This window comes from Lissotriton helveticus, chromosome 5_1, assembly GCF_964261635.1.
Source record: "Lissotriton helveticus chromosome 5_1, aLisHel1.1, whole genome shotgun sequence".
Taxonomy (NCBI): domain Eukaryota; kingdom Metazoa; phylum Chordata; class Amphibia; order Caudata; family Salamandridae; genus Lissotriton; species Lissotriton helveticus.
This window is the reverse complement of record NC_136065.1, coordinates 231061066-231085885: the sequence shown is the minus strand read 5'-3', so window position 1 is coordinate 231085885 and position 24820 is coordinate 231061066.

Below are 24820 nucleotides of genomic sequence, written 5' to 3'. Positions count from 1 at the left end.
AGACCGTGGAATCAACGCAACCCAACGACAATGGTAAGGAGGTTGCCCTCCCAGTGCTGGGCGAGGGCGCGATTCCCTCCAGGGGGGAGTGCCTAGCGCAGCATGTATCTCAAAGTGTGAAGGAGTTAATTTGGGCTGACAAATATGTTAACATTTTTTCACTGCAGTTTGACAACAGGGAATGGGAATATGCAAAATCACAGAAGGATATGATGTTGCCTAGCGAATGGAGAGCACAACTGCACAAATTTAGGGTGGAGGAGACTCTCATCAATTGGGTCAGGGCTTTTTCAGTGTACAGTGCAGTGATTGGGGAACGTTTCCCAGGTATGCAAACGGTTATGGCCTGATATCAGAGCAGGCTTACAATGTACCATGAGAATCCTGGGGGGGACACGTGGAAAGAATACGATATAGCTTTCAGGAAATCTAGGGAGTTCAACAAGTCTTTGACATGGGACAAGGTTGATTCCATTTCTTGGCATTCCCAATTTGAGAAGGGTCAGGGCGCAAGCACTAGCGCTGCCTGGACCAAAGGGTATTCCCCCAAGCCCCAACAGCCCTTTCAGCAGCCCTTTCGACCAGCGCAGGGCGGGGAGGCGGCCCATAAAACCAGAGGCAGTGCAGGCGGGAAGGGGGTGTGCTGGGATTTCAACAGGCGGACATGCAACAGGGCACCGGGCACTTGCAAGTTCAGGCACGCGTGCAACTTATGCGGCCATCCTTCCCACCCAGAGACGACATGCCGGGCAAAGGGCAGTGGGTCTGGTAATAGGGGAAGGAAGAAACCAGAATAACAAGATACATCCCATTATGGCACACTCCCCAATTCTTTTGACGGCTATGATCCCCTGGCTCAATAGGTATCCTAACCACACTTCTGCGAGATTGTTACAAGAGGGTTTCACGCATGGTTTCCGAATTCCAGCTGGGGGTTATATCGGGACACCGCAGTGCAGGAACCAGTTGTCAGTTCTGACCAATCCCACGGTGGTGGCGAGTAAAATAGAGAAGGAGCTGCACTTAGGTAGGGTAGCGGGACCTTTTCATGTCATTCCTACACAGAATTTTGTCTGCTCGCCTTTGGGAGTGGTACCAAAGAACGAGAAGGGCGAGTATAGGCTCATACACAATTTGTCAGCACCTAAGGGCCTATCTTTGAATGATGCAATAGATGAGTCAATTTCTAGTGTTAAATATGCGTCCTTTGATCAGGCAGCTGATATGTTGAGGGGTTTGGGCTCTGGTGCACTGATGGCCAAATCAGATATCGAGTCAGCCTTTAGATTGCTCCCAGTGCATCCGGCAGACCAGTGCCTCTTGGGTTACTTTTTTGAAGGTAAATACTACATGGATAAGTGCATGCCCATGGGCTGTTCCATTTCATGTGCATATTTCGAACAGTTCAGCTCCTTTCTCAAATGGGCCCTGAGACAATCTACAGGTCACCAGTATGTTATGCATTACCTTGACGATTTTCTTTTCCTGGGTCCAGCGGGATCACGGGAGTGTGCGTTGGCATTGCAGGAATTTTGCGTGCTCATGCGTACCTTCGGGGTCCCCCTGGCACAGGGGAAGACGGTAGGGCCACTGACGTGCCTGGAATTCTTAGGAATTGAATTGGATTCAGTAGAAGGCTGCTTTAGATTGCCCGCAGAAAAGATACATAAATTCAAGGCAAATCTAGAACTATGCATGCAGTCAAAGAAAGTTACTCTACTACTGTTACAACAGACGGTGGGCCAATTAAACTTTGCATTGAGAGTAATTCCCATGGCACGCCCGTTTTCCCGCTCAATTGCACAGGCTATGAGGGGTCTGCGGGAAAAACATCATCGTACACGGCCATCTGTTGAGGTTCGCCAGGATATGCGGATATGGATTGCATTTCTGGAGGACTTCAATGGCAGAGTGCTGTGGGGTGCCCCCACGCTGTCTTCAGATGACTTAGGTTTATGGACTGACTCTGCAGGCAGTGTGGGGTTTGGTGCAATCCTGGGCAATAGTGGGTGGCTCAGAAGTGGCCCGCCTGGTGGGAAGAGAGCAGGTTGACTGCTAACATTGGGTTCCTCGAGCTCTTCCCAATTTGGGTGGCATTGAAAGTATGGCCTGAGGATTTGGCCAACCGCTCTGTGATTTTCTGGTCAGATAACATGACCGTGGTTGAATGCATCAATCAACAAGCGGCGAGGTGTCCATTCATACTGCGCCTGATGAAAGAGATTGTTCTGAGTTGCATGACATTGAATATACATTTCAGGGCCAAGCATGTCCCAGGGGTTTTGAATAATGCAGCTGATGCCCTTTCTCGCTTTAAGATGCAGGTATTCAGGGATCACATGCCGGAGGCAGAGGCATCCCCAGCCCATTTCCCGTCGACTCTCTGGCAGATTGGTGCCCCCAACTACAAGACCTCGTGGCAGCCAGCCTAGCGCCCAAGACAAGGACAGCTTACGAAGGGGCGTTCAGGTCTTACTGTAACTTTCTGGGTCAGGGTTGGGAGAGCGAGTGGAAATTAGAAGCTAGTTTTAACAGCTACATGAGCACTTTACACAAGGAAGGGCGCACGGCGGCGACAGCTAGCAGACACAAAGCAGCAGTCTACTTTTTCGCACGTGCCAAGGGAGTAAAGGACCCTACAAATAGCTTCCTGGTTCAGAAAGCGTTAAAGGGGTGGCGGCGTATGCAGGCACCCTCCATAGATGCTAGGAAACCGATAGGTTTGGAACGGTTGTCAGCTGTTCTCCTCGCCCTGCCTGACACATGTAGCTCTACGTCCGAAGTGGGATTATTTAGAGCCGCATTTTCTTTGGCATTTTATGGTGCTTTCAGGATAGGCGAACTGGTGGCATCCAACAAACTGGATAGTGTAGGCGGCCTTCAGCTGCATGATGTCAACATAAGGGGCGACGCAATGCGGATTAACATTAGGAAATCCAAGACTGATCAGGAAGCTATGGGCCAAAGCCTGGTATTACACCGGGCACAGAACAACCTGTGCTGCCCGGTGACACATGTGGAGGAATTGATTAGGCAGCGGGCGCAGGAGTCTAGGGGAGCATTGCTAATGCATAAGGATGGTACCCCCTTGACCAGGTTCCAGTTTCAAAGGGTACTAGACATGAGTATGGACAAGGCAGGTTATAACCACAAAGAATTTGGGACACACTCCTTCCGGATAGGGGCGGCCACAGAAGCTACAGCTCGAGGGCTGAATACAAATAGTGCTCAAAGGATTGGGAGGTGGTCCTCTAATGCCTATAAGCGTTACGTGCGGTTGCACATGTTGTGAGAACAGCCGCCACTTTTACGTGTCTGACGCCCGCTGTTTTTTGTCTGGTTTATTTACAGTTTCTCTGGCCTGTGACGCAGGACGGAAACTGCCCATGGATCATCACAATAATCCATCAACATCGCGGAATCGCCAGGAGAACACAAAGAAGACTTTGGTAGTGTGGGTGGTGGGCCACTCATATGTGAAACGTGCTAACCCGATTTTTCTTGCAGGAGCGGGTAGACGGAGGGCGGAGAGCGGGGCTTGTATGGTTTCCAGTCATGGCAGGGGGGGGGCTTCACCTCAGTCAACTTAGGGATTATATGTCTGACTTACTCAGAAGGCATACCTCACCTCCTTCAGCGGTGATCCTACATCTGGGGGGGAATGATTTAACTGATCTGGGGAGAAGGGTCCTCCTGGAAGAAATCATATCAGCAGCAGGGTGGCTGGCAAAACGGTTACCAGGTAGCACTATTGTATGGTCACAGCTGATACCGAGACTGCACTGGAGAGGGGGGGACTCAGTCAGCACGTTGAATCACTCGGTAAAGAGGGTCAACAACAAGCTAGACAAGCTATTCCGAACTCCGGTCTTACAGACCATACCTCACGGTTGCATCTGGGAAGAGCAGTTTTATGTGCGGGACGGGGTACATTTAACAGAGGCAGGGAATGCCCTATTCATAAGGAACATTTTAGCATGGGTAGAGGGCTTTGCGAGGAGGATATGACCTTTTGCAGTGTAGTCTTTGGGGGGGGCCAGATAGTCGGTCAACTATGCTGGCCTGTGGCGGTAAGGTCATAATCGGTGAGCAGCAATTTAAGGTCCTTAGGGGGGGCGGGCCCATTCACGAAAGGGGCCGCCCAGGGGGAGGGGCCACTGGTCTCTCCCAGAACTTCAGGGGCAGGATATCCATCGCTTAGAAGGGTGCGGGGGAGGGAGTCTACGCTTTCCTCAGGCTGGTAGCCACCCCGCACATACACTATGACGTCATCAAGGTGCGCGAGTGTAAGGGCCCTCCTGTTATGGTTAAATGGAGTTCAGGGAGCGCACGCGTGTAAACGGGCACTGATTGCGCATGCGCATCTCGGACGTGAGAGCGTAGCTGTAAAAGGATCTGACACCGGTTAGCGACCTTGCCGTAGGACCAAAAAATGATAGAATGCACACCTATTTCAGGATGTTAGATTTGGTTAGGAACCACGCTGTACTAGCTACTTGTTAAGGTTAGCCCATCATATCGTGTCAAAAATGGATGTAAATCTAATGTTCTGAAGTTTGCATTTAATAATTGTGTAAATGTTTATTTTATTAAAATTTTAATTTTGTTTCATATTTTAATAAATACGGCCAGGGGGTCTCTGACCCCCTGCCTTCCAAAGACTCATGTGTTGACTTGTTAAATTGGTAATGTAGTCTGTGTGTTAAGGCGGGGGGTGGACGGTAGTCCCAGACCATGAGAAAAGGGGGGGCCAATCGGCCCCCACGCACAAATGGCGGGGCCCGGCCCCTCCCCTCTCTCGCCGATCCCTTTGTGGTTGCGCGTCCCCGCCCTTGCCCCAGAAGTGGTTTTGCACTTCCGGGCTGGGGGGGCGGGACCGCAGCTGGGAAGGGGTTAAGAGCCTGGGGAGCGCGGGAAGCGGCCTCTTTGTGCCCGCGCTTCCCAGGCTCGCTCCTCGCCCCACCGTGGGGCTGTTTAATTTTCCCCACCCTCCATCCCCTTTTAGCAGAGTTTTGGTGAGGACAATGGTAGGTATACGGTTTATGGCTATGCAAGGTCATAGGAGTTACATTTTTTCCTTCCTTAGGCTCTTTTCCCGTTTACAGGCAAATGTACATATGTATATGTTTTCGCGTGTTTTTGCTGTGGATTTAACTTTTTTCCTTAGGCCTTTTTTCCTCTTAGAATAGTAATGTCGTATTTATTATGTAGATCTGGCGTTAAGGTCATAATCGGTGAGCAGCAATTTAAGGTCCTTAGGGGGGGCGGGCCCATTCACGAAAGGGGCCGCCCAGGGGGAGGGGCCACTGGTCTCTCCCAGAACTTCAGGGGCAGGATATCCAACGCTTAGAAGGGTGCGGGGGAGGGAGTCTACGCTTTCCTCAGGCTGGTAGCCACCCCGCACACTGTCACAGTGCCACAGCCAGTAAACACAGCTGCAGGGAGTGTGGAACATCCACTCAAGGTCACATGGCACCAGCAGCCTCTGCCACAGTGCCACAGCCAGTAAACACAGCTGCAGGGAGTGTGGATCATTACCACTCCAGGTCACATGCCGCCCTAGCATCCCCAATGCACCAGCAGCATCTGCCAAAGTGCCACGGCTAGTAAACACAGCTGCAGGGAGTGTTACACATTATCACTCCAGGTCACATGCCGCCCTAGCATCCCCAATGCACCAGCAGCCTCTGCCACAGTGCTGCAGCCAGTAAACACAGCTACAGGGAGTGTGGATCATTACCACTCCGGGACACATGCCGCCCTAGCATCCCCAATGCAGGGAATGTTGATCATTACCACTCCAGGTCAGATGGCGCCCTAGTGTCCCCAATGCACCAGCAGCCTTAGCCACGGTGCCACAGCCAGTAAACACAGCTGCGGGGAGTGTGGATCATTACCACTCCAGCTCACATGCCGCCCTAGCATCCCCAATGCACCAGCAGCATCTGCCAAAGTGTCACGGCTGGTAAACACAGGTGCAGGGAGTGTGGATCATTACTACTCCAGGTCACATGGCACCAGCAGCCTCTGCCACAGTGCCGCAGCCAGTAAACACAGGTGCAGGGAGTGTGGATCATTACTACTTCGGGTCACATGGCACCAGCAGCCTCTGTCACTGTGCCGCAGCCAGTAAACACTGGTGCAGGGAGTGTGGATCATTACTACTCCGGGTCACATGGCGCCCTAGTGTCCCCAGTGCACCAGCAGCCTCTGCCACATTGCTGCAGCCTGTAAACACAGCTGCGGGGAGTGTGGAACATTACTACTCCAGGTCACACGCCGCCCTAGCGGCCCCAGTGCACCAGCAGCCTCTGCCACAGTGCTGCAGCCAGTAAACACAGCTGCGGGGAGTGTGGAACATTACCACTCCAGGTCACATGGCAGCAGCAGCCTCTGCCACAGTTCCACAGCTAGTAAACACAGAGGCAGGGACTGTGGAACATTACTACTCCAGGTCACATGCCGTCCTAGCGTCCCCAGTGCAACAGCAGCCTCTGCCACAGTGCTGCAGCCAGAAAACACAGCTGCAGGGAGTGTGAAACATTACCACTCCAGGTCACATGGCACCAGCAGCCTCTGCCACAGTGCTGCAGCCAGTAAACACAGCTGCAGGGAGTGTGGATCATTACCACTCCAGGTCACATGCACCCTAGCGTCCCCAGTGCACCAGCCGACTCTGTAAAAGTACCACGGCTAGTAAACACAGCTGCAGGGAATGTCCGGATGAGATGGCGCCCTATCGTCCCCAGTGCACCAGCAGCCTATGCCACAGTGCCGCAGCCAGTAAACACAGGTGCAGGGAGTGTGGATCATTACCACACTGGGACTCATATGGCTCCCTAGTGTCCCCAATGCACCAGTAGCCTTAGCCACAGTGCCACAGCCAGTAAACAAATCTGCGGTGAGTGTGGAACATTACCACTCCAGTCACATGGTGCCATAGCGTCCCCGATGCACCAGCAGCCTCTGCCAAAGTGCCACGGCCAGTAAACACAGCTGCAGGGACTGTGGATCAGTACCAATCCAGGTCACATGCCGCCCTAGCGTTCCCAGTGCACCAGCAGCCTCTGCCACAGTGCCGCAGCCAGTAAACACAGGTGCAGGGAGTGTTCAGGTGAGGTGGCGCCCTATCGCCCCCAGTGCACCAGCAGCCTCTGCCACAGTGCCGCGGCCAGTAAACACAGGTGCAGGGAGTGTGGATCATTACTACTCCGGGCCACATGGCACCAGCAGCCTCTGTCACAGTGCCACAGCTAGTAAACACAGATGCAGGGAGTGTCCAGGTGAGGTGGCGCCCTATCGTCCCCAGTGCACCAGCAGCCTCTGCCACAGTGCCGCAGCCAGAAAACACAGGTGCAGGGAGTGTGGATCATTGCCACTCCGGGTCACATGGAGCCCTAGTGTCCCTAATGCACCAGTAGCCTTAGCCACAGTGCCACAGCCAGTAAACACAGATGCAGGGACTGTGGAACATTACTACTCCAGGTCACATGCCGCCCTAGAGTCCCCAGTGCACCAGCAGCCTCTGCCACAGTGCCACAGCCAGTACACAGAGCTGCAGGGAGTGTGGGTCATTACCACTCCAGCTCACATGCCGCCCTAGCGTCCCCAATGCACCAGCAGCCTCTGCCACAGTGCCGCAGCCAGTAAACACAGGTGCAGGGAGTGTGGATCATTACTACTCCGGGTCACATGGCACCAGCAGCCTCTGCCACAGTGCCACAGCTAGTAAACACAGATGCAGGGACTATGGAACATTACTACTCCAGGTCACATGCCGCCCTAGCGTCCCCAGTGCACCAGCAGCCTCTGCCACAGTGCCACAGCCAGTACACAGAGCTGCAGGGAGTGTGGGTCATTACGACTCCAGCTCACATGCCGCCCTAGCATCCCCAATGCACCAGCAGCCTCTGCCACAGTGCCGTAGCCAGTAAACACAGGTGCAGGGAGTGTGGATCATTACTACTCTGGGTCACATGGCACCAGCAGCCTCTGCCACAATGCCAGAGCTAGTAAACACAGATGCAGGGACTGTGAAACATTACTACTCCAGGTCACATGCTCCCTAGCGTCCCCAGAGCACCAGCAGCCTCTGCCAAAGTGCCACGGCAAGTAAACACAGCTGCAGGGAGTGTTACACATTATCACTCCAGGTCACATGCCGCCCTAGCGTCCCCAATGCACCAGCGGCCTCTGTCACAGTGCCGCAGCCAGTAGACACAGCTGTGGGGAGTGTGGAACATTACTACTCCAGGTCACATGCTCCCTAGCGTCCCCAGGGCATCAGCAGCCTCTGCCAAAGTGCCATGGCCAGTAAACACAGCTGCAGGGACTGTGGATCATTACCAATCCAGGTCACATGGCGCCCTAGCGTACCCAGTGCACCAGCAGCCTCTGCCAAAGTGCCACGGCAAGTAAACACAGCTGCAGGGAGTGTTACACATTATCACTCCAGGTCACATGCCGCCCTAGCGTCCCCAATGCACCAGCGGCCTCTGTCACAGTGCCGCAGCCAGTAGACACAGCTGTGGGGAGTGTGGAACATTACTACTCCAGGTCACATGCTCCCTAGCGTCCCCAGGGCACCAGCAGCCTCTGCCAAAGTGCCACGGCCAGTAAACACAGCTGCAGGGATTGTGAATCATTACCAATCCAGGTCACATGGTGCCATAACGTCCCCAGTGCTCCAGCAGCCTCTGCCAAAGTGCCATGGCCAGTAAACACAGCTGCAGGGACTGTGGATCATTACCAATCCAGGTCACATGGCGCCCTAGCGTACCCAGTGCACCAGCAGCCTCTGCCACAGTGCCACAGCCAGTACACAGAGCTGCAGGGAGTGTGGATCATTACCACTCCAGCTCACATGCCGCCCTAGCGTCCTCAATGCACCAGCAGCCTCTGCCACAGTGCTGCAGCCAGTAAACACAGCTGCAGGGAGTGTGGATCATTACCACTCCAGGTCACATGCCGCCCTAGCATCCCCAATGCACCAGCAGCATCTGCCAAAGTGCCACGGCTAGTAAACACAGCTGCAGGGAGTGTTACACATTATCACTCCAGGTCACATGGCGCCCTAGGGTCCCCAATGCACCAGCAGCCTCTGCCACAGTGCTGCAGCCAGTAAACACAGCTGCAGGGAGTGAGGAACATTATAAATCCAGTCACATGCACCCTAGCGTCCCCAGTGCACCAGCAGCCTCTGCCACAGTGCTGCAGCCAGTAAACACAGCTGCAGGGAGTGTTACACATTATCACTCCAGGTCACATGGCGCTCTAGGGTCCCCAATGCACCAGCAGCCTCTGCCACAGTGCCGCAGCCAGTAAACACAGCTGCAGGGAGTGTGGATCATTACCACTTCAGGTCACATGCCGCCCTAGCGTCCCCAATGCACCAGTGTCATATAGCTACTGTTTATCTTTATAATGTGTTAAGTTAGCATAGGCTTATTAAATGTTTAAACGCCATTTTTCCTTTTGCTGCTTCTGCACACGATACTTAATTGTTGATTTAGCTTTCAACCTAGTAGCCCGTTGTGGTTTACATGAGAATAATATGTTATTGCTCTGATATCAGCTTTGCTTAATAAACTATGTCTGTACAGAGAGTGCTGAAGCTTCAGGAATAACACGATACAGAATTGTTATGAGGTCTGATCTCCGCACCTTCATAGACATAACATAAGTGCAGCTTCTGCCCACTTTAGGCGGGTTTTATATTGCTTTGCTTGGGGCACAGATACACACTTGATGCTGTTCGCATGCAGAGAGAGCTGGTGTATGCTGATGTGATCTCTTCATTCTAGGATCTTGAGGTATGGGCCCGCCCTGCTAAAACCCAAAGAGACCTTCTTAGCTATTAATATAATATGTGAGTTAGGGAGGGTGAGAAATAAGTGTTGTTAACCCTTATTCATTACAGCATGTTAACATGCTGTCACCGTTTGCTTTCTATGGACTAGTAACTATGCTGATACCTTTGCTTCTGATAATATGTTTCCTTGTATTATCTAAGATACTGCGTTTGAGAAAACGGCATTAGTAAATAAATATTTCAAATGTGCACGTGTCCTCATTTACTCCACGTTCTGGTTTGAAATGATTGTATAACGAAAGAGTGTTCATGTGTTCCACGTAACCTGAGGTATTGTAAGTTCATGTTCTGGTTTGTCTAAACATTGGGAGTTTGTTATGACCAATGAGACACTGTAGCTAGCCTGGTAAGGGGTTTTGGGTACTGAGGTGAGTTTTGGGTCACCCTAATTCACTGAGGTTCCAAATCTCTATGCACAGTTCTGTGGGAGAACAGAAACCCTGCTACATGGCGCCCATACGTTGGTGGTCTTATAACATGACACTCGAGTAGTATATCGTTCAAACCTTAACCCCTTCACTGTCGTTTCCGGAAAACGGTGGTGTCGGAAAAACCTACCTATTTTTGATATAGGTCTTTTCAAGCTTGAATCTATCTAAAACGGTTTCTTTGAATTACTACCCAGTTGTGTTACAAAGTTTCCTTTGTTTTTCAGTAGTTCCGGTGTAATCATGGCGCAGGCTGTGAACATCCCGCAGCATAGTCGCATTGCGGTGCGCAACCATTTACAGACTTTCCAGGTCCCAGTGGATGGCTTAGCTGTGATTTTAGTGGTGTGTGCAGATCCGGCGTACCCTTACGAACTGTTTTATTCGTGGGTAACGTTTCCGGCAGTGGATGCAAATTCTGGTGTGTTCCACACCTACACACCCTCACCTGTACCGGCTGAATATACGCCGTACAGGGCACTCTTTGTCCGCTGCGAGGTTGGGTCCTTTGTCCATTCCAGGCACAAATTGGCCTGCATTGGGTGGATTCACCCTGCACCCGAATCACGGCGCTTGTCCCCTAGCGGATATTCACAGACTACATGTTGTTTCGATTGCCGTGATTCGTGCATTAGTGCAATACATAGGTCGTCATCTCCCGGGTGGTCCCCGGGGGGGTCCGGCTGTTCAGACGGAACATGGCGGTTTAAAGCTCAATCCGGTTATGGTCAATTCGGTTTTTGGTAAGCGCCCCGATGATAAAGATGAGTTTCCTTTTTGGCTTGCCGAGAAATTTGACCAACTGGAGGCTGTGTTTCCGAATTCTACTCCTGCTGATAAACATAGAATGTTGACGATTACTTTGCCTAAGGATTTAACTCCTGAACTCGTTGACTGTGAAAGTTGGGGGAAAACTTTTGCGGCTGTTTATGCGAGCTGCTTCGGCACCCCATCTATGTCCGTACTGCCTACGATCGTTAAACGTGTTCAGGATGATCACGGACCGGAAGCAGCGGTTGAATTGGGTATGCGCCTGTGTGATTCTTTTGAGATTGTTAGCGATCTCATACTCTCCAATATAAAAGGAGATGCGGTGAACTTTCAGTTGTCGAATGCTTTGGCTGCTCTACCCGATGCCGAAAAACCCCGACAGTTGGCGAAGATAGTTGTGGCCGCATATAAAACTATAGGTCGCACAAGTAAAGGTCTGAAGTATTTTGCTATCAAGGAGAAAAAAATAACCACAAGGGCAGTCTGCTGAGGCAGATGTCCAGCCCAAGTCCAAAAAACAAAATGGGCCTAAAAAACAGAAACAGGGGAAGCAACAACAGCAGACTCAGGATTCTTATCCTGCGCCACATGTTTCTGCGCCGACAGAGAGAGTTTATGACTTGCGCGATCGCGCGATGATTAAATCACCTGATCGATTTCAGGTTTCTGATCAACGCTCTCCTCGTTCCTTTCAGGACTCATCGGCCCCGAAGACCGGTGGAGGAGGAGGCCGAAGGGGAAGTGGTGGCCAACAAGGACGTGGCCAGCCCGCCAGACAGACGGCGCAGGGAAGCAGGAGGATTCTACGCCAAAGAGACTGCAGTTTGCGAAAAAGAAAGTCGCAGCCTTAACAGCGCATCGATATGCCACAGATAGTGAGAACGCGGCTTCGGAATCTGACGTGGGCTCTGACCTTGCTGGACAGCGCGGCGGAGATTACCATAGTGAGAGAGGCGCTGCGTCCACTACTGAGGGTGACAGCGACTGATGTCTACGTTGTAATAGAAACAGCCGATACAAGACTTGCTCCCCCTGAAAGACTTTATGAAATTGTCCTGTTAATTGAAAGTGACATACAACGTACCATCAAAGGGGTATTTTGGGAAAATCTTTCGTCTACGTATGATATTTTGCTTTCGGAGGCTGACTGGCCCCCACCTTTTGTGCTCCCGGCGCTGCGAAGGGAGGAGGTGATCCTCCCCGTTTTCGCAAACACTGTCTCGAAAGAGCATGCGCAGCATTTTGCAGAAGAGTGGGCTCGGGCTCTGGCACCGGCTCTGTACCGTAACCAATGTGGTTGGGATAAATTATCCCCGTGCCACGAAATACCCTTGCGGTCTCAGCCGCAGCCTCAACCTCAATATCCCATTCGGCGTGAAGCCAAGGCTTCCATCGCGGAAATCCTTGAACAATTGGAATATCAGGGAGTTATTGAAACTTGTGTGTCACCGATGAATAATCCTCTTTTTACTGTGACCAAGCCTGACGGATCGTATCGTTTGGTATTGGATTACCGGCATTTGAACTCGCATTGCCGTAACTGTGCAGCACAGAATACTCACGGCTCTGCCCTGGTGGATAGTCTAGTGCGTAAGCGTTTTAAAACAACGCTTGACATATCCAACGGTTTCTATGCCCACAGATTGGATAGCTTTAGCTCCCAATGGACCAGTTTTACATGCGCTGGGGTCCAAAAACAATTCCGGCGTCTCCCAATGGGCTATAAGAATAGTCCTGGTATATTTACCGCCCGCATAGTCTCTCTTTTGGAGAGAATCGACCCAGATGCTTGCTCTTATGTGGATGACATATATCTCACGGACGCCGAAATTTGGGAGCATCTGTGTCGTGTAAATTTGATTATTTATACCTTTGCATACATGGGTTACAAATTTAACTTTGCAAAATCGCACATTGCTGAGTACACAGTGTTGTTCCTGGGCTATGAGCTCAACAATGAGGGTAGAGGTTTGGCTCCTCACTTCTTGGAGAAATGCGCACAGTTGCGCGCTCCTACAACACTGAAAAAATTACAGTCTTTACTGGGCTTTTTAAATTTCGGGAGAACTTACATTCCGGAATATGCCCAGCGTATCAAGCCTTTGTATGCTTTGATACAACCAACTTTTTCCAAATCATGCTGGCTGCCTGAGCACTCGGCCATCTTGCAATCCTTGCAGGCTGATCTGCTCGCTTCTAAATAGTTACTGACTCGTGATAACCACACCAACCTGGTGATAAGAATAATATCAGGAACAGTGGGTTTCACGTACCTCACTTTTAATGAAGGAGACACAGTACCTATTGCTTACAAGTCACACTTGTACACTTCGGCTGAAATGCGGTTTCCCACTGTGGAAAAGGTTTTAACAGCTGTGCAGATGGCTATTCTTAAGGAACGAGCTCTGTCACAGGGGAAACGCATGTTGGTTGTTACACCCTGTCCTCATTTGGAGGCAGTCACGAAAGCCAGTGTACCGAATTCTAAAGCTTTGCACCCTCGGTGGATTCAATGGGCTGCTTCCTTGACGTCCACGGATGTCACGTTTATTTTTGACGCCTCATTGCGGTCGCAAGAGTACCTGCAGTATGAATTTGTTCATCCTGCTCCTCTAGCTATGCGGCCTTTGGAGGACTTCCATTGCATCATTTACACTGATGGTTCGGCGCAGGTTGCGCATGGCTCTAAACACGCCTACGTTTCCGCATGCGCCATTGTGGTCGGTGCCATGGTGAACGATGAGTTCCAGTCCAAGGCAGTACACACGCAGCCTCTAGGGGACTGCACCGCACAATACGGCAGAGCTTCTTGCTCTCTTACTAGCGTTGGAATACGCCGATCCTAGTGTAACTACTCTTATTGTGAGTGATTCTTACTACTGTGTCCAGTCTTACAACGAAAACTTGTTCTTTTGGATTCAAAATGATTTTCGTGATTCCAAGGGTAGCACAATAAAACACAAGATGATCTGGGTTCGAGTGGCAGAGCTTAAGGGTACGTTGCCGCTCGTTTTTGTAATTCATACTCTCGGCCATCAGCGTGTTGGAGTCCACGCTGTCGGTAACTCGCTTGCTGATGAAGCAGCAAAATCAGCGGTGTCTAAATACTTAGTTGCAGCAGTTACTAGGTCCAAAAGTAAGATTGATAGTGACATCTTGGCGGCTGTTGCTGCCACTGAGAAGGAAGGTAAACATCCTACTGGGTTCCCTTCGAAGTACACATACCACTTAAGTCCCGAAAAGGTTCCTTTTGTGAAAATTCCTGATGTTGGAGAACGTTTGATTCCCAACTCGGATCGCAGGGCTGACTTGATTACAGCAGCACATGAAGGTGTGGCGTCTGCGCATGCGGGCGTCTCGGCCACTGTAACTCAATTACAACAACGTTTCTGGTGGCGGGGACTGTACAAACAGACGCGTGATTATGTCCTTCTATGTGACATTTGCCAGCAGATTAAACCTTCGACTGCTGCGCGTCGGCCACAGACACAGTTGTACATTTCTAATAAACCGCTAGGATGTGTTTATTTAGATCACTGCGGTCCTTTTTCTTCTGATACTGCGTATAAGTACATCTTAGTAGCAGTGGATTCATGCACACGCTTTGTATGGGTTTGGCCCCATCGCAGTGCTGATTCACGGACTATCATTAGAGATTTGCGTATCTTTGTAGGGATTTTTGCCCGTGGTACCTTCCATTCGGATCAGGGTCTGGTTTTCGCCTCTAAGGCGTATAAGGATGCCATGAATTCGATGGGGGTCCAAGTCAAGTTTTCGTCTCCCTACAGACCTGAGGGTGATAGTGTAGTGGAGCGAATGAACCGTGATTTAAAGCAATCTTTGACAGCTCGAGTTATAGGCACTGGCAGAAACTGGCTGGCCCACCTCAATGGCGTGCAGCGTGCTCTTAATAATCTCCCTAGAATGTCTCTGGGTGGGCGGACCCCATACGAAATGCTCTTTGGCATCAAGATGTACGTCCCTGACCTTGACGGTCTAGACTGCGTGGCTCGCGCCACAACCTTTGACGTAGATGAACATTGCACTGTTTTACAGGATCTACAAAAGACCAGAGACAGTCTTGCAAAGGAACATTTGCCCTCCACATCGGATGTTGCGTTGCAGATCCCGGTAGTCGGCTGGCTACCCCAAGTTGGAGAACTGGTTCATGAGAAGATCGATAACAAGAAAGAATTTGGTCCTTCATATCGAGCTGCGGTTCCAGTGCTTGGAGTGAAGGGCACAAGAACAGTCGTCTTACCACCACTTCCTGGTCGTAAGGAAAACAGGTTTATCTCAATTGACAATGTCAAGATACACAGAGTGGCCGATTCTTCTTAGCATGACACCGGCGGTTTCTTGTCCTTCCATTGTGAGAAATTCAGTTTTGCCAACTGCTTCTGATGAAGCAAAGCTTCGCATATTTGCGACCTTGCTGTATTCAAGAACCTCGTTTATGTGTAACAAGGTAATAAATGTACGTCTTACTAACATTTATATTAAGTTTGAGTAAAAGTTTATGAAGCTTGCTTATGTGTATTTCTAATGCATTTAATCCGTGTACTTAAAATATGGCCGCCGCTTGTAATTTAGTTACTGCGCATGCGTCAGCCACACTCACGTGTCCTGACGTGTCTGCAGAGTTGGAGGGAAAATTATGCGCATGCGTAATACATAGCTGTGCCCATCATGTGGTACTGCTCGTGCCACTGCTCTTGTGCCTGTTTCCATGTAGCTAACATTTAGACTGCATAAGTATATGTTATAATGATAAGTTGAAAATACAACCCTGTGAATGTGATTTCATAACGTTATTACTGTGTATTAATTTGTTCTCGCTTACTTTTCATGTACCGCGGGGAATGGGGGTCCAAACTGATTGGGAGCCATATTGACGGTCTCTTCTGCGCATGACCAGAGAATACTGAAAGGTGGCAACTTTGGACAGTGGAACTCAGCCAGCTGGCAGCCACAGTCAAGATGTGCCTGGGAAAGCCACCTCTGCGCTACGAGAACGGCGAATGTTGCTCCTCATGTGTTACAATGTTAATTGTCACTCGTATTTCTGCACAATTTCTCATGAGAACCCCAATCTCTCTAGGCGGTACCCAAGTATGCTAATATAGGCTCGAATTAGCGTGTTCTGATTGGTGTGTTACCCAAATCCTACTTTAGGACCAATCCAAATTGAGGGATTCTGACACTTTGCAACATTGGGGGGTGGTACACCGTCCCAAAAGAGTATATCTACCCTGGGTTTACCTAGGGAATTGTCCGACTTGTCTGGTTTAGCTGACCTGTCACTGACCCATCGTACTCAATAGGTGACTGAAGATACAGAGAGCTGCGGAGCACTCTGTCCGAAATTGACCATAGACTGAGGTTCTACTGAACCTTAAAGTGCTGGCGAAGCACTTTGCTGGGAGTTCGTTGACCCAATCGGGGTCTTGATCGATAGCTGCAGAGAGGGTGGAGCGCAGGCGTTGCTTCCAAACTGCGGGTGCGGTCCTGTCCTGAGCGGTCCTGTCCTGAGCGGTCCTGTCCTGAGGGTTTGCTGTCCTGTCCTGAGGGTCCTGTCCTGATTCCTAATCTGAGGGTATCCTGTCCTGTCCGGGGTGTCCATTCTGCACCTGCTGTCTTTTGAGGGGTATCCTTCCTTGAGGGTTTCCTGTCCTTAAACTGACCCGTGGCCAGGGTTTGGTTTCCACACCAGTCTAGGTAAATACTGCTCTAAGTTCTTTAAACTTGCACCTTTCTATATTTCTACCTTTTGCTAAAATAAAGTGACACCTTTGCATATGTTGATTTTCCATGCTTTTACCGCAAACTATTGAACGAAAGTCATCTGCATATTTTCATGATATGTTCCCATGTCTCTCAATCTTTTAGAGATTATATTTTGCATTGCTGTTTGTCATTTTCTTATATGGTCTAGAACCTCCTTACCTAGACTGTTTAAAGGTCCCTTTACTTTAAGTTTAGCGTGTTACTCTTTATAGGCCCTCCTATAGTAACCCATGCATAGTCTGTCCATGCTTAAACATTTCTGAGATTATATAGTATTTTCCCAATTGCATTTCATATTGCATTTGAATGGTTACCCTGTCGTTATTTCTCTATAGCTATATAATTTACATTATTTTGGTTATTGATTGCCTCATTCTAGTGTACCTCATGCTTGATGATAATGAACTTTAGATAAACATTTTAAAACTTCCAGTTGTCCGTGGTCATTTAAACAATATTGAATGTCATTTGAAATTGCATTTTGCTGCCTTTCCTTTTACAGCTAGGCCCCTGATTCATTGATGTCATAGGTACCCGTGTTGGTGGATGGTAAGTCGGGTACACTGAGTAATAACAGTAGGGAACACACACAATTGGTAGCAGCCCGTGAAGTCGCCTGGTCAATGAATAGTGTGAATTGAAAGTATATGGGCCCTGAAGCCGGAAACGGCGAAATCATTGGCTGGGTGACCTCGCGCGCTCTATCAGTTTTCTGGTAGATCAGAGGATGGTTAGGGACTAGCTAAAGGTTAGGCAGGATTAGTTAGACTAGTTGAGTCGGAAGCTGCTAGTACATTAATGCTGCTAAAAGAGCGGCTGTTCTAAGAGACCTGATCAATCTCTTGTGAATACGCACGAATAATATCTTGTAAAAACAATTCATGAATTGCTGTATTGTTATTATTCTTGTTCTTATATTGTTATATGTATTAATCCATGCGTTTGTCAACCGTTTAGTTTCTTGTTGTCCGAACTCCCCGGGGAATTGAAAGGGCAAGTGGTGAATAGAATCCATTGTCCTGAGGTCACAGGCTTAAAGGAAAGTTAGGTGCAGGTTAGGATAACCGGGAAGCACTAACTAGGGTTTTCTGAATACATGTGTGAATAAATGTCAGTAACGAGGTTGATTGGCAAAATTCCCATAGTGGCGTAACCTAGTAAGGGTCACATCGGGAAAGTAGCAGGTTCCTCGGAGCTTGGGTGAAAGCAAAGGGGTCCGCTGAGAAACCTTAGACTCGGAACATATCCCGGAAAGAAGTGGATGAGTTTAGGGGAATAACAGGTTCACCAATGCTAGAGTGAAGGGTAGGCGGAAGAGATCTACCCGCAGCGCGTGAAAAGTAAATGGAAATAGTTTACTTGCAGTAAATCAAAGCTATCCTGTCTAGACACTTGAGCACTGTGGCGAATGTGTATTTGTTGTAAATTAACCAAGCACTGAGCACTTTAGAAAGAAAGAAAGAAAGTTTCCGTTACCTTGTGAAGGGAGGGAGTCAGCCGCGAAGCGTCTCTGACGTCACTCCGAGCCGCGCTGGGATTGGTAGAAGCAGCGGGCGAGTAGCGGGGCTGGAATTGTAAAGGAGGGGTGAAGCGCCGAGGAGTGAGAATAGTCTCACGAAGGGGCCGCGCACCCATTGGCCGAAATTATTTGAACGCGCGCACCTCATTGGTCGCACGGAATTGCAAGACGCGTTCTGATTGGAGGTAACTTTGTAAACAAAGTTAAGCGTAGAAATCGTATGTGGCACTCGTATTGTCCAGAGACTAGACCCGATCCAAGGAACCAAGGGTTTGAGAGGGATCAGTGGAAAGCCAATAGATACGATATTATGTACGGAGGAAAGAGAAAGATGTCCCTTGTAAATAGGGTAAAGAATTATTTCAAAACGGACAAACCGATTAAATCTAGGGAAGGCGTTGTTGTCCCGCCACCGAATACTCCTGCCTCATTCATGATGTTTGACCGAGGGTACAACACCTGTGTGTGGTTGGAGAATTGGGTGAAGTACACAAAAGATGACGGAGTATTGGCTTTTCCGTTAGACGGTACTTTTAATGGTAGGATTTTATTCAATTTGAGAACCCGCATGAATGAATTGCATCCCAGACCGAGACTAACACAGTATGAGGCATTAGAGGAATGGGAGATTGAGGCTTTTGAAAGAGAGAAACCCCGAATGGACAAAGGTCTGACCAAATGGTACCCCAGACTAAAACAGGAGACCAGGGATAAAAGGATGAAGCAGTGGAGGCAGAGCATGATTGTTGAGGGTCTGTTTCCCATGATGCCGGCATGTCATAACCCTGCAGCGGGTGAGAAAAGTACCGAAAAGTGTAAGCATTGGGGGGCCCCGGGAGAGTCAGATGATGAATTGTTAGATGACATCTTTACGAGAAGTCCGCCCCCTTATAATGAGGGAGCCCGAACTTCCAGTACAGGAGAGAACCACCAGCGTCCATCTATTAAGGAGGAGGACAGATCCCTATGTAGGGGGGGAGGGGGCCAGGTATTGCCCTATTTTGAGAAACCCGAGCCCCCGGAGGTACGCAATATATATCCTAGAATGCCCGAGAGCTCAGAGGAAAAATATTCCCGTGAAAGAACATTTTACCCCAGACCTCTTTATGAGAACGAAGAAAAGCCAGTAGGTTCAGGGGTACCCTTTTTGCAGCCTCCATATGGGGAAGAGCGCAGGTCGTTGGGGACAGGAACTTTGTTCCCGAAACCAAATTATAGTGGGGGACCAAGTGAGACGCATCCTACTGCCCCGAGTTTTACGCCTCAACTGACCCCACAGATGATACCTGACCGAACATTAGGAAGAGTGTTAGATGAAAGGGAGCAAGAGGCCATAGCTAAACAGAGGTCAGAAATAATTCAGAAAATTTCCCAGTTAAATACCAGTCCTGAAGCTTTGACTATTCCGGTAACAATCGGACCAGTGGTTCCGTTGTACGGGAATAATCAAGGAGGTCTGAACCCTCCAGTTATGAACCCGATAATGGCCCCGCCGAGGCAAGAGCCCTTACTAATAGACGATCAGTCCAGTGAGTGTGGGTCTGATGTTGTGTTCTTGGATCTACCAAACAAACAGACCGGAAAGGGAGTGCAGAAGAGGCATAATCCTTTTGATACGAAAGAAATTAAATTAGAATCAGCAACAGGGACTAGGAGTGTCTCTTTGGTAACACCGGAAGAAATTGAAAATTGGAGTCGTGAATTAGAAAAACAGGCTCCGCAAACGAAGCCTTTAGACCTCTACAAACTGAGAGTAGAAATAGAGGAATTAATGGCAGGAAATGTGGGGTTAGACAGATTGAATACCTATTCTGAAGAAGAGTTGCTGTTTATGTGCAAAAGTCTTACCCGGAGTACTAGGGTGCTCCATGAAAAACTGACCGACACTGCAGCTAGTATGGGGATAGATATATCAAGATCGAAGCCCTAGCAGAAACCATACCGAGCTGAGTTTTCCGACAAAGATTTAGAAAGTCTGAATGTGTCAGGAAGAAAATTGCAGATTAAAGAATTGCTTGCAGTCCTGCAAAAATGGGGAGACGTGGAAAAATGGAAAACAAGGTGGGCACATAAGAAAGAGGAGGCCCGCTCCAGACAAGCTACCCCTGAGTTCCCTCTGAGAGAAGTAGACAAGCCCGAAACTTTATGCCCCATGCGCGAAGTACCCGGTGGGAGGTATGTGCACGTTCCGTGGTCCAGACAGGATATTGTGTCCTTTACTAACGATTTCCCAAAATTGCGGGAGAAGCCAGTTGAATGGTACCGGCAAGTGGAAAGGTTTGTAAAGGTACAGAAATGCCTGTGGAAAGACCTGGATGGGTTTTTCGACATTGTGGTCCCAGTCGATCTATGGACCGAGTGTAAAATAGCTATAGCCTGGCCTAGCGAGGAATACCCGAGAGATGAAAAAACTGGGGAACCATCGAAAGAAGTGATGAGAAAATATGAGCAGGTAATTCAGCATCTGAAATTAAAGGTCCCAGCAAAGGAAACTGATTGGACCAGGATAGATAGAACAACGCAGGAAAGAGAAGAGACAGTGCACTCCTATTATGAAAGGCTGTTACAGGTGTTCAAAACATACAGTGGTATAGATAACATCGAGATGAAGGACATGACGCACTTCATTTACAGGTTTGTAAATGGTTTAAGACCTGAGATTTGTCAGTGGATAAAAGATAACAAAATCTGTTGGCACTCCAAGAAGGTAGATGAGGTCCTGCGGTACGCCAAGTACTGCGAGGACGAGATGGCAGAAAAGAAAAAGGCTCTAAAGGAAAAAGTGATGTGGGCTCAGGTGAAGCTCGCAGAGCAGCAGGAAAAGCAGTTGAGTAACATGGTCAAAAATGCTAAGAATGAAGGCCCTGGAGGAGGGGGAGGAGGCAAGCCCCGGCCCAAAATGAGCAGGGAGGAGGCTATGAAGAAATTTCCCTGCCATCAGTGCGGCGAAATTGGACATTGGCGTAACGAGTGTCCTTACTTGCCCGAAGATAACTCCAAAACTCCTGATTTAACTCCACAGACGCAGAAAGAGAGACCGAGAAAGACTCAACCACAGGTAAAAACAGTTCAGGTGCCCCGAGCACCAAAGCAAGTATACAGGGGAAAACAGGCAGAGGGAGATGAGATAGAAGTCTGGGAAAGCAATGAGAACAGAAATGCAGCAACTTCGCAGTATCTTCTAAATGATACCTTCCTTTGTGATGACCAATACTGACGGGGCCTGAGAGGGGAGGACGAGGAGTGCGTACTTGGCGCCTCCTTGCCGGTAGACCAGTCCGGACCATACATTGAAGGAAAGGTTGACGGAAACGATGTCACCTTTCTGTTGGACACTGGCGCTACCCGTTCTACTGTGAGAACAGTGGACGTTCCAAACCTACCCCTCTCGGGAGAAGCCATCCAAGTAGTGGGTGTATCTAATCAATTGATTAGTACTCCTGTTACCAAGCCCATGGAGATCTCAATCGGAAACTTTAAGGAAATGCATAGATTTGTAGTTTGCGACACCAGTCCAGTAAACTTACTGGGACGTGATTTGCTGTGCAAAATGAACTGTACCATCTTTTGCACACCAAAGGGTGTTGAAATTCAGACCCCAGATGAAGACGGCATTTATAAATTAATGTTAGTCCGCCCTGACTCGGAAATTAAACGAATGACCATGCAGGATTTACCCAAAGAACTCCAGGAAGCAGTGAAGCCGGAGGTGTGGGACTTTACTGGGAAAGATGTAGGGTTGATGAAAAATGTGGACCCCATACAGATAGCAATAAAGGACAATGCGGTATACCCCAATACTAAACCCTACAGGATGAATGCAGAAGTGAAAGCTGGTGTTGCTGTGGAAATCAAGAAATTGTTAGAAGGAAACATCATACAGGAGGTGATGAGTAGCCCATGTAACTCTCCGATTATGGGCATTAAGAAACCTAGTGGCAAGTACAGAGTAGTGCAGGATTTGCGAAAAGTTAACAAAATAGTAGTTCCCTGTTGCCCTATTGTCCCGAACCCGGCAGTGATTCTGTATCAGATTCCCTGGGATGCAGAGTGGTTCACAGTGATAGACTTGTGTCATGCATTCTTTTCCATTCCTTTGCATCCAGATAGCAAATTTCTTTTCTCATTTGCCTTCGAAGGTCACGTGTATTGCTGGAACCGGGTCCCTCAAGGGTATACAGAGAGCCCCTCTATCTTTAATCAGATCTTGAAAAAATGTTTGGAAACTTTAGACCTACCTGGGAACTCTGTCTTAGTGCAATATATAGACGACCTCTTGGTGGCGTCTAAAAGTCATAAGGATTGTGTGATTGACACCATTGCCCTGCTGAATCACCTGTGTGAAAAGGGACATAAAGTGTCCCCTGACAAGTTACAGTTTTGTGCAAAATCGGTGAAATATCTGGGGCACCAGATAGAAAAAGGTGTCAGAAAAGTGACATCGGAAAGAGTGAGAATAATTCAAAAGATGCAGTTGCCCCGTACTCAGAAAGAAATTAGAATGTTCCTGGGTGTGATAGGATACTGCAGGCAGTGGATTCTGGGATTTGCAGTCCTAGCCAGGCCCTTGATAAAAATGGAACTTGAATCCTGTACATACCAAAAGTGACGCAATACGATACATGGGAGATTATTTCCTGACTATAGGTAACATTGACATAGCGGACGCACACAGAGATAACTTGACTTGTTCTTTGCATGAGCAGGAAAAGATGTTCCTAAACATGGCAGAGAAAAGGAGAATTAAAATACAAAAGAAGGCTAATGACGAAAGTCAGAAAAAGCCAAAGTGGGCAGAGAACATGGAAGGCACCTCAACTGGTGGGGCGGGTCCTGCTCTGTTGCTGGATTTTGAAAAGAAAGGCAAGCTATGTCTTCACCGCGAGAAGACTAGCTATTATAATAATGTTTTCATTGGTTCCAGTGAATGCGAACATAATTACAAGGTAATTGGAGGTTGGGGTTTCAAAAATGGGTCAGAGCCTGTGTTTCCTGGAATTTATTATATTTGTGGGGACAAGGCTTATTTCAAATTGCCGGATCACTGGTATGGAAGTTGCTATTTTGGCATTGTCTTCCCGAAAATATACCATGTGAATGGAGGCGCTGGAAGCAGTGAAAATACTAATGGCTTAGTGCGTAGTAAAAGAAAAAGCATAGGTGAAATAATGGGTAGTATTTTCAGTGCACTGATACCTGGAGTGGGAGTGGTTCTGAACACTCACAGAATTTGCAAATTGTCTACTATAGTGGATGTATTGTCTACTGAGACAGCTCATGGATTTCTGCTGGTCAATACCGAAATGGTTGCGATCAGATCAATGGTTTTGCAGAATCGACTTGCTCTTGACACCTTATTAGCAAAAGAGGGCGGAGTCTGCCGGATGTTGAAGGCGCAACATTGTTACACTTATATTCCGGATAAAAGTGTACAGATCAAAAGATATGTGAAAAATATTACTAATTTGGCAAAGGAACTCAGACCACTCGAGGTTGATAGTGCCTGGAAGGGACTGGTAGATGGTCTCTCAAATGTAGGTCATTGGTTCGCTAGTATAGGTAGAGGCTTATTGCTCAAAGTACTGATGCCAATTGGGATTATAGGTCTCATCCTATTTTTCATATTTGTTTGCTGCAAATGCCGTAAGCGCACCGGAAAGCATGAAGTGAATGCTAGAGGGGTGAAACGAAGTGTGGATGAGATTGAATTGGAAGAAGTGAATGATCAAATATACAAGAAGGTGAAGACTTCTCACCCTAACAAAACTGAAAGAGAGAAATTGGAACGATTGCTGGAAGAGATAGAATTGTATAAAGTGTGAAAGAAAGTTGGCATCTGGTTCCATTTATTTGTGATGATAGTAAATATCATCAAAGAGGGGATTGATGAAGCAAAGCTTCGCATATTTGCGACCTTGCTGTATTCAAGAACCTCGTTTATGTGTAACAAGGTAATAAATGTACGTCTTACTAACATTTATATTAAGTTTGAGTAAAAGTTTATGAAGCTTGCTTATGTGTATTTCTAATGCATTTAATCCGTGTACTTAAAATATGGCCGCCGCTTGTAATTTAGTTACTGCGCATGCGTCAGCCACACTCACGTGTCCTGACGTGTCTGCAGAGTTGGAGGGAAAATTATGCGCATGCGTAATACATAGCTGTGCCCATCATGTGGTACTGCTCGTGCCACTGCTCTTGTGCCTGTTTCCATGTAGCTAACATTTAGACTGCATAAGTATATGTTATAATGATAAGTTGAAAATACAACCCTGTGAATGTGATTTCATAACGTTATTACTGTGTATTAATTTGTTCTCGCTTACTTTTCATGTACCGCGGGGAATGGGGGTCCAAACTGATTGGGAGCCATATTGACGGTCTCTTCTGCGCATGACCAGAGAATACTGAAAGGTGGCAACTTTGGACAGTGGAACTCAGCCA